Raw genomic sequence first — 10,051 nt, 5'->3', positions numbered from 1 at the left:
TTCCAAAATTATAGGGATACATACATATAAAATTTATTCTATTTTTCTTACAATTTCAACTTATCTCATATCCTTAAACATGAATTGAGTGAGAGAGAGAAAAAATTGGACACTAACTTTGAATGGAGTCAATTCCAAGCTTGTAAAAACTCCTTTTTTCTACTTCTTTTTGCTCCCAAAATCTTCACCAAGATGAAATATTAAGGTTTTATGTTGGAAAATTAGGGTTTTTTTTGAAAGAAAACTAAGGAAATGAAGCTTTGATAACCATAAAAATGGAGGAGAGAGAGAGGAACAAGGTTCTGCCAAAGAGGGGATGAGGATGGCTGATAGCTTTTCCCAATTTTTGACTTATTCTTATTTTTTTAATGTATTATAAATGATTTTATTGAATTTTGATTGGCCAAAAGTTTTTTAATGACCTCATTCTTACTTAATAAATCAATTTATCTTTATTCTTTTCTTTTCTTTACTACTCACTTTTAATTTCATTTTTAGTAATGTTTATTCATATTTGATATCATATAATTTACATACTTAATTGGACAAGTTGGTCAAAAATTATCTCTGAAGACGAAATGATCAAAATGTCCTCCGTTTAGCTTAACGAGCTAAAATTGTGTGTACTGATTGATGTGTACTGATTGATTTAATTTTCTTTGTGTTTTCTTAGCATTTTATTGTCATTAAAATCCCAATAATCCTTCCCTGAAATCCCAAAAATTATTTCATGGAGTTTTCCCCGGGTCTAGGGTTGCTAACGGCCTTCACCATCACTTCCTGTTAGGGTCACTCATCACTAGGGCTACGGCTCATTTAACCTTAGTGCATTTCATTTCTAAAAATTTTCCTTAATTTTTCTTATCATTATTTGGTTTATTTATAACTCATCACTCTAGTCTAATTATAATTCCAGATATTCTAGCTGCCTAGATAGACATTGGTCACCTGAATAGTAGAACATACGAACTAGCTAAAGTGAGGATGTTACATGACAAGACTTATTATACATCAACCTAAAAGGAGTGGTTCCTATAGGGGTTTTGTAAGCAGTCCTATTGTAACACCCTAGGAAAATCCCACATCGACAAAACACGGGAGAGATGCTGGGTTAATAAGTTGGTGGTTCGTAACCCCTAGTGACGCGTTTTAAAACCGTGAGGGTTTCGGCCCAGAGCGGACAATATCACTAGTGGGCCGGGCCATTACATTTGTGGTATCGGAGCCGCTCCGCATGCAACCTTGAACGATGGTGGGGCAAACCTCAGCGAGGACGCTGAGTCCCATAAGGGGGGTGGATTGTAACACCCTAGGCAAATCCCACATCGATAAAACACGGGAGAGATGCTGGGTTCATAAGTTGACAGTTCGTAACCCCTATTGACGCGTTTTAAAAACGTGCGGGCTTCGGCCTAGAGCGGACAATATCACTAGTGGGCCAGGCCGTTATATTTGTGGTATCAGAGCTGCTCCGCTTACAACCTTGAATGGTGGTGGGGCAACCTCAGCGAGGACGCTGAGTCCCATAAGGGGGGTGGATTGTAACACCCTAGGCAAATCCCACATCGACAAAACACGGGAGAGATGCTGGGTTAATAAGTTGGTGGTTTATAACCCCTAGTGACGCGTTTTAAAACCGTGAGGGCTTTGGCTCAGAGCGGACAATATCACTAGTGGGCCGGGCCGTTATATTTGAAATTGTAACAGCCCGATCCTTCTCCAGTTAGTATTGTCCACTTTGGCCCATGGGCCTCACGGATTTGTCCGTTGGGAGGTTTCATTCCCAAAAGCGCGCTGACCAGGTGAGGAAGGCTCCCACATATATGGCCCAAATCTTTTCTTCCCGTTTCCGATGTGGGACACGAAGTTTCAACCCCAATACGTAGCTGGTTGAATAAGCACGTCCCAACCCCATCCCTGGGTCGTGACAAGCCCACCAGCTTCCGCCTGGTGCGTCCTCGCACCACACACCGTACTAGAGGGAGTCCAGCTCTGATACCAAATTAACGGCCCGGCCCACTAGTGATATTGTCCGCTCTGAGGCAAAGCCCTCACGGTTTTAAAACGCGTCACTAGGGGTTACGAACCACCAACTTATTAACCCAGCATCTCTCCCGTGTTTTGTCGATGTGGGATTTGCCTAGGGTGTTACAATCCACCCCCCTTATGGGACTCAGCGTCCTCGCTGAGGTTTGCCCCACCACCGTTCAAGGTTGCACGCGGAGCAGCTCTGATACCACAAATATAATGGCTCGGCCCACTAGTGATATTGTCTGCTCTAGGCCGAAGCCCGCACGTTTTTAAAACGGGTCAATAGGGGTTACGAACTGTCAACTTATGAACCCAGCATCTCTCCCATGTTTTGTCGATGTGGGATTTGCCTAGGGTGTTACAATCCACCCCCCTTATGGGACTCAACGTCCTCGCTGAGGTTTGCCCCACCATCGTTCCAGGTTGCACGCAGAGCGGCTCTGATACCATAAATGTAATGGCCCGACCCACTAGTGATATTGTCCGCTCTGAGCCAAAGCCCTTACGGTTTTAAAACGCGTCACTAGTGGTTACGAACCACCAACTTATTAACCCAGCATCTCTCCCGTGTTTTGTCGATGTGGGATTTGCCTAGGGTGTTACAATCCACCCCCCTTATGGGACTCAGCGTCCTCGCTGAGGTTTGCCCCACCACCGTTCAAGGTTGCACGCGGAGCAGCTCTGATACCACAAATATAACGGCCCGGCCCACTAGTGATATTGTCCGCTCTAGGCCGAAGCCCGCACGGTTTTAAAACGCGTCAATAGGGGTTACGAACTGTCAACTTATGAACCCAGCATCTCTCCCGTGTTTTGTCGATGTGGGATTTGCCTAGGGTGTTACACCTATATGCCCATAAATCATCATATAGTTTAATAGACCAATCTTTCTTAGAATTGTTCACTGTTTTCTCTAAGATATGTTTGACTTCCTTGTTAGAAATTTAAACTTGCCCTGAAGTTTGAGGGTGGTATGGGGTAGATATTTTGTGTACTATACCATACTTCCTCATTAAGCTCTCAAATTGCTTATTACAAAAATGTGAACCCCCATTATTAATTACAGCCCTTAGAGCTCTAAATCTACTCAAGACAAATTTCTTCAAGAATTTCACTACCACCTTAGCATCATTAGTTGGAGTTGCAACAACTTCTACCCATTTTGACACATAGTCAACTCCAACTAGAATGTATTTATTGCCATATGAAGAAGGAAATGGGCTCATAAAATCTATTCCCCATACATCAAATAATTCCACCTCAAGAATACCATTTTGTTTAGGGCATTTCATCTCTTTTTGACAGATTTCCACTCCTTTGACATTTATCACATCCTAACACAAATTTTCTCACATCCTTGAAAAGGTTTGGCCAAAAGAAATTAGCCTGTAGAATTTTATTAGCTGTTTTAGAGATTCTAAAGTGTCCTCCATCATCAGAAGCATAACAATGATGCATAACACTCTCTATCTCCTCATCAGGAATACATCTTCTTATCAAACCATCACAACATCTCCTAAAGAGTAAAGGATCATCCCATCTATAAAATTTTGCCTCATGCAAAAACTTTTTCTTTTGTTGCCATGTCATTCCTAGAGGTAAAACTCCACAGGATAGATAATTCACCAAGTCTGCATACCAAGATAATTTAGCAACAAGAGAGAAAAGTTGTTCATCTAAAAAGAATTCATCTATAGGGACTACATCCATTTCGTCATCATCCAATTTCAACCTACTAAGATTATCTGTAACTACATTTTCAGCTCCCTTCTTATCTCTAATTTCCAAATCAAACTCTTGTAGCATCAAAATCCACCTAATGAGCCTAGGTTTAGCCTCCTTTTTATGGAGCAAATACCTAATGGCAGTATGATTTGAAAATACAACCACTTTTGAATCAATAATGTAAGGTATGAACTTTTTTAATACAAAGACAATTACTAAGAATTCTTTTTCAGTTGTTGCATAATTAATCTGAGCCTCATCCAATGTTCTACTAGCTTAGTAAATAGCATAAGCCCTCTTATCTTTCTTTAACCATGAACAGCTCCAATAACATAGTTGCTAGTATCACACATAATTTCAAAAGGGAGACTCCAATCAGGCAGTTGCATGATTGGTGCCATAATAAGAGCTTGCTTCAACCTGCAAAAGGCATCCAAACACTCTTGGTCAAATACAAATGGTATGTCACGACTTAATAAATTAAACAAAGGTTTAGCTCTTTTAGAAAAATCCTTAATAAAGTGTCTGTAGAACCCAACATGCCTTAAAAAACTTTGAATTCCTTTGACATTGGTGGGAGGGGGCATCTTTTCTATAACCTCAACCTTGGCTTTATCAACCTCTATTCCCCTCTTAGACACCAAATGTCCAAGCACTATCCCTTCTTGAACCATGAAATGACACTTTTCCCAGTTTAACACTAGGTTAGTATCTGCACATCGCTGTAAAACTTTAGAAAGATTAGCCAAACATATGTCAAATGAAGATCCATAAATAAAAAAGTCATCCATAAAAACCTCCATTATATCTTCAATGAAATCTAAGAAGAATGCCATCATGCACCTTTGAAAAGTGGCGGGTGCATTACATAACCCAAATGACATCCTCTTATAGGCAAAGGTTCCATATGGACAAGTAAAAATTGTTTTCTCTTGATCATTTGGATGGACAGGGATTTGAAAAAATCCTGAATACCCATCTAAATAGCAAAAATAAGAATGCCTAGCCTGAAGGATCGGGGGCCAAAGCGGACAATACTAACTGGAGAAGGATCGGGTTGTTACAATTTGGTATCAGAGCTGGAATCCCTCTAGTACGGTGTGTGGTGCGAGGACGCACCAGTCGAAAACTGGTGGGCTTGTCACGACCCAGGGATGGGGTTGGGACGTGCTTGTTCAACCAGCCTACGACCGGGTGGAAACTTGCAATGTACCGATCCTTCTCCAATTAGTATTGTCCGCTTTGGCCCATGGGCCTCACGGATTTGTCCCTTGGGAGGTTTCATTCCCAAAAGCTCGCTGACCAGGTGAGGAAGGCTCCCACATATATAGCCCAAATCTTTTCTTCCTGTTTCCGATGTGGGACACGAAGTTTTCACCCCGCGTGCACTGGTTGAACAAGCACGCCCCAACCCCATCCCCGGTCATGACAAGCCCACTGGCTCACTGGTGCGCCTCGCACCACACACCATACTAGAGGAGTCCAGCTTTGATACCAAATTAACAGCCGATCCTTCTCGATTAGTCGCTTTGGCCCATGGGCCTCACGGATTTGTCCTTGGGAGGTTTCATTCCCAAAAGCGCGCTGACCAGGTGAGGAAGGCTCCCACATATATGGCCCAAATCTTTTCTTCCCGTTTCCGATGTGGGACACGAAGTTTCCACCCCAGTGCGTAGCTGGTTGAACAAGCACGTCCCAACCCCATCCCTGGGTCGTGACACTTCGTGTCCCACATCAGAAACGGGAAGAAAAGATTTGGCCCATATATGTCGGAGCCTTCCTCACCTGGTCAGCGCACTTTTGGGAATGAAACCTCCCAAGGGACAAATCCGTGAGGCCCATGGGCCAAAGCGGACAATACCAATTGGAGAAGGATCGGGTTGTTACATAGCCAGTCTTTCTAACATTTGATCAATGAAGGGAAGTGGAAAGTGATCTTTTCTAGTGGCATTATTTAATTTTCTGTAATCTATGCACATTCGCCAACTAATCATTGTTCTAGTGGGAATAAATTCATTATTTTCATTTTTAGCCACTGTCATTTTACCTTTTTTAGGGAGAATATGTACTAGACTCACCCATGTACTGTCTGAGATAGGAAATATTATCCTTGCATCAAGCAACTTCAAAATTTCCTTTTTAACAACTTCTTTTATATTTAGGTTCAACCTCTTCTGATGTTCAATATATGGTTTGCAATTTTCTTCCAAAATAATTCTATGCATGCAAAAGTGAGGGTTAATTCCCTTAATGTCATCAATGGTGTATTTTAAAACCTTCCTATATTGCATTAACACTCTTAACAACTTATCAACCTCTAAAGAGCTCAAATTTGCATTTACAATTACTGGATAAGTGTCATTGGGGCTAAGAAATTCATACCTGAGTTGAGAAGAAAGTTGCTTAAGTTCTACCTTAGGTGCATCTTCTTCCTTGAATGATGGTTGCTTAGATTCAACTTTTTCCTTCTGTGTGAGTTGAAAAACTGGAGCAGAAATGAATGGTGGACTACTTTCCAAGTGTTAAGCATATGCAGCCACATGATTGTCATTGTCTATGCTTCCTCCATAAACCAAGCAATTTTCAAATGGATCTTCTAAATATCTCTTTCTGAAATGTTCTTCAATAAGCTCATCAATGATATCAATTCTCAAACAAGTATCAGCTTCAGAATGATGCTTCTTCATAGTGTTACTAATATTGAAAACTAGCTGATCTTCACCAACTCTAAGAGTTAATTTTTCTCTCTTAACATCAATCAATGCTCCTACTGTAGCTAGAGAGGGCCTTCTCAAAATAATTGGGATACTAGAATCCTCTTCCATATCCAAAATGACAAAGTCAACAGGTATATAGAACTTCCCAACCTTCAAAGGCACACTCTCTAAGATCCCTTCTGGATACTTAATTGATCTGTCAGCTAACTGAAGAGAAATGTGGGTTGGTTTAAGATCTCCCATATTGAGCTTTTCATAGAAGGAAAGGGGCATAAGGCTAACATTAGCCCCTAAATCACATAAAGCTTTTGTAGAACATGATTCTCCAATATGGCATGGAATTGAAAAACTTCCAGGGTCTTTGAGCTTAGGAGGAAGTTTCCTTTGAAGTATGGCACTACATTCTTTTGTCAAAGCTACAGTTTCACAGTCTTCAAGTCTCCTCTTGTTTGAGAGAATTTCTTTCAAGAATTTTGCATAAGAGGGCATTTGTGAAAGAGCATCAATGAAAGGCACATTTACGTATAGCTTCTTTAAAACCTCTAAGAACTTCCCAAATTGCTTATCAAGCTTAGAATTTTAAAATCTTTATGGAAAGGGAAGTTGTGGCTTATAGGGCTCTGGAGGTATATATTTCTTTTCCTTCTCTTTAACTTTCTCTTTACCCTTTTTTTGCACTTTCTTTCTCACTTTCTTATTTTTCACACTTATCAATTTCTTTCTCATTTTCTCTCTTCTCATTTTTTTTACTCTTCTCATTGTTTACAACCTTCCCACTACTTAAAGTGATAGCTTGACACTGCTCTCTTGGGTTTTTCGGCTGACTTGGAAGTTTTCCAAAAGACTTGATACCTGAAGAAGATGCTTGTTGTGCAATCTAGTTTTCCAGCATTCTGTGTAACACCCTAGGCAAATCCCACATCGGCAAAACACGGGAGAGATGCTGGGTTTATAAATTGGCGGTTCATAACTCCTAGCGACGCGTTTTAAAACCGTGAGGGCTTTGGCCCAGAGCGGACAATTTTACTAGTGGGCCAGGCCATTACATTTGTGGTATCAGAGCCGCTCCACGTGCAACCTTGAACGATGGTGGGGCAAACCTCAGCGAGGACGCTGAGTCCCATAAGGGGGGTAGACTGTAACACCCTAGGCAAATCCCACATCGGCAAAACACGGGAGAGATGCTGGGTTTATAAGTTAGCGGTTCATAACTCCTAGTAACGCGTTTTAAAACCGTGAGGGCTTTGGCCCAGAGCAGACAATTTCACTAGTGGGCCAGGCCATTACATTTCGAGGACATCCGATAAAATTGGAACGATACAGAGAAGATTAGCATGGCCCCTGCGCAAGGATGACATGCACAAATCGAGAAATGGTCCAAATTTTCAAATGTAATAGCCTGGCCCACTAGTGAAATTGTCCGCTCTGGACTGAAGCCCTCACGGTTTTAAAATGTGTCACTAGGAGTTATGAACCACTAACTTATAAACCCAGTATCTCTCCCATGTTTTGCCAATGTGGGATTTGCCTAGGGTGTTACAATCCACCCCCCTTATGGGACTCAGCGTCCTCGCTGAGGTTTGCCCCACCATCGTTCAAGGTTGCACGCGGAGCGGCTCTGATACCACAAATGTAATGGCCCGGCCCACTAGTGAAATTGTCCGCTCTGGGCTGAAGCCCTCACGGTTTTAAAACGCATCACTAGGAGTTATGAACCGCCAACTTATAAACCCAGCATCTCTCCCGTGTTTTGCCGATGTGGGATTTGCCTAGGGTGTTACATTCTGTTATGTGTTTGCATTTGTTCTAGCCTTACTTTCATTTCTTTCATCTCTTCATCATGCTTAGTTTGGTTGGTAAGAATCTATTGCAACAAAGCTCTGTGGTAGAACCTTGCTCTTGCTATTTTGGTGGAGGATTCATGTTTCTCTGTTGAAAATTAGGCAATGGTTACCTATTTTGCTGATATGGAATTCTTTTTTGCTATTGTGGTTGAAAATTTTGATTTGGGACTTGGTTTTGCTGATTTCCCCATGAAAAGTTGGGATGATTCCTCTAAGCTGGATTATATGTTTGAGAGTAACGATTCCCTATCTGTTTGTTTCCATAATTACCAACATATGCAGCTTGTTCTCCATATTTTGCTCCACAACTCATTGTTCCTTCTGCACAGGCAATCTGTTGTGAACTTCCAGATGATGATGATGAACTGACCAACATACTTAAATCTTCCATCTTCTTTGCCAAAATATTTGTAAGTGCATTAAACTGTGCATTAATCATGTTGAATGGATCAAGGTCATACATTCCAGTAGCTTGCCTCTTTTGTGTTGGACTTGGTCCTCTTGGACTACTCCAAAGATGAGTATTCTTTACAATTTTCTCCAACAGCTCATAAGCTTAATCTTTTTTGCTTCATAATAAATTCTCCTCCTGTTTGAGCATCAATAATCCCTCTAATTGCAGGAGTAATATTGGTGTAAAAATTCTAGTTTATCATCCATTTTGGAATGGCATGATGTGGGCATTGTCTCTCTAACTCCTTCCATCTCATCCATGATTCATAAAGAGTTTCATCTTCTCTTGGTCTGAAAGCTGTCATTTGAATCCTTAATTCTTGAGTTTTTCCAAGTGGAAAATATTGTGCAAGAAATGCATCAGTAAGTTTCTCCCAATTTGTAATAGAATTGTGAGTTAGAGAATCAAGCCAATCTAATGGTCTATCCTTTAAAGAGAATGGGAATATCTTCAATCTTACTGCATCATCAGATACTCCAGGTTGTTTTTGCATATCACAAATCATAGCAAACTTCTTAAGATGTGTGTGTGGGTATTCTAAGGGATGTCCCCCAAATTGGGAATTTTGAATCATTTGAAGTACCCTAAAATCTATCTTATAGCTATTTGCATCAATTCTTGGTCTTGCTATGCTCTCTCTCAAATCATCAAAATGAGGGAATGCATGATCCATCATACTTCCCCTAGGCACATTAGCATTTACAACTTCTTCACCATGAGCTGCATTTTCATTGTTTAGATTGTTTCCACCATTGCTACCAGTAATTCTAACTCTTTCTTCAGCCATTTCTGGTTCAATTTCACCTACTTTCAAGACTTCTTTCCTTTTTCTAGTTTCTTTTTTGTTGGCTCTACAAAACTTCTCAATTTCAGGATTAAACAATAAGGATGTGTCACTTGCACTTCTAGCTCTTCTCATAAAAAATTAAGAGTACCTAAAAAGAACAAATAAACACAAAATGAAAAGATAACAAAGATAAAAAAAAAAAACTATAAACAACTAAAATAATCCAAAATTCAATCTTAAACAAACAACTCCTCGGCAACGACACTAAAAACTTGATGTGACCCAACTGCAAGTGCACGGGTCATACAAGTAGTATAGAAAAGATATCGTTCCCTCGAAGAGTTGTGTTAATGATTGAATTTTTTATATAAAAATTGACTAATTTAATCTAATTTTGAAATTTAATTGATAAATTGATAGAATTTGAGATGAGAAATTTATATATGCAAAATTAATAATCTCATTACCAATATGAAGATTCAACTAAATTAGT

General features: G+C 40.3%; 2 non-coding genes across 2 annotated transcripts; both read left to right on the top strand.

The window, feature by feature from the left end:
* Positions 1–7,752: 7,752 nt before the first annotated feature.
* LOC131183650 (U6 spliceosomal RNA) lies at positions 7,753–7,860 on the top strand. Its single transcript, XR_009151690.1, has one exon. It is a non-coding gene; the product is annotated as a U6 spliceosomal RNA (small nuclear RNA).
* A 1,123-nt stretch (positions 7,861–8,983) lies between these two features.
* Positions 8,984–9,091, top strand: LOC131183548 (small nucleolar RNA R71). The gene has a single exon (XR_009151596.1). It is a non-coding gene; the product is annotated as a small nucleolar RNA R71 (small nucleolar RNA).
* Positions 9,092–10,051: the final 960 nt, after the last annotated feature.

The sequence above is a fragment of the Hevea brasiliensis genome, chromosome 9 (assembly GCF_030052815.1).
Source record: "Hevea brasiliensis isolate MT/VB/25A 57/8 chromosome 9, ASM3005281v1, whole genome shotgun sequence".
NCBI lineage: Eukaryota > Viridiplantae > Streptophyta > Magnoliopsida > Malpighiales > Euphorbiaceae > Hevea > Hevea brasiliensis.
Note: the sequence above shows the minus strand (reverse complement) of the source record. Positions and strands in the feature narration are given on the sequence as shown.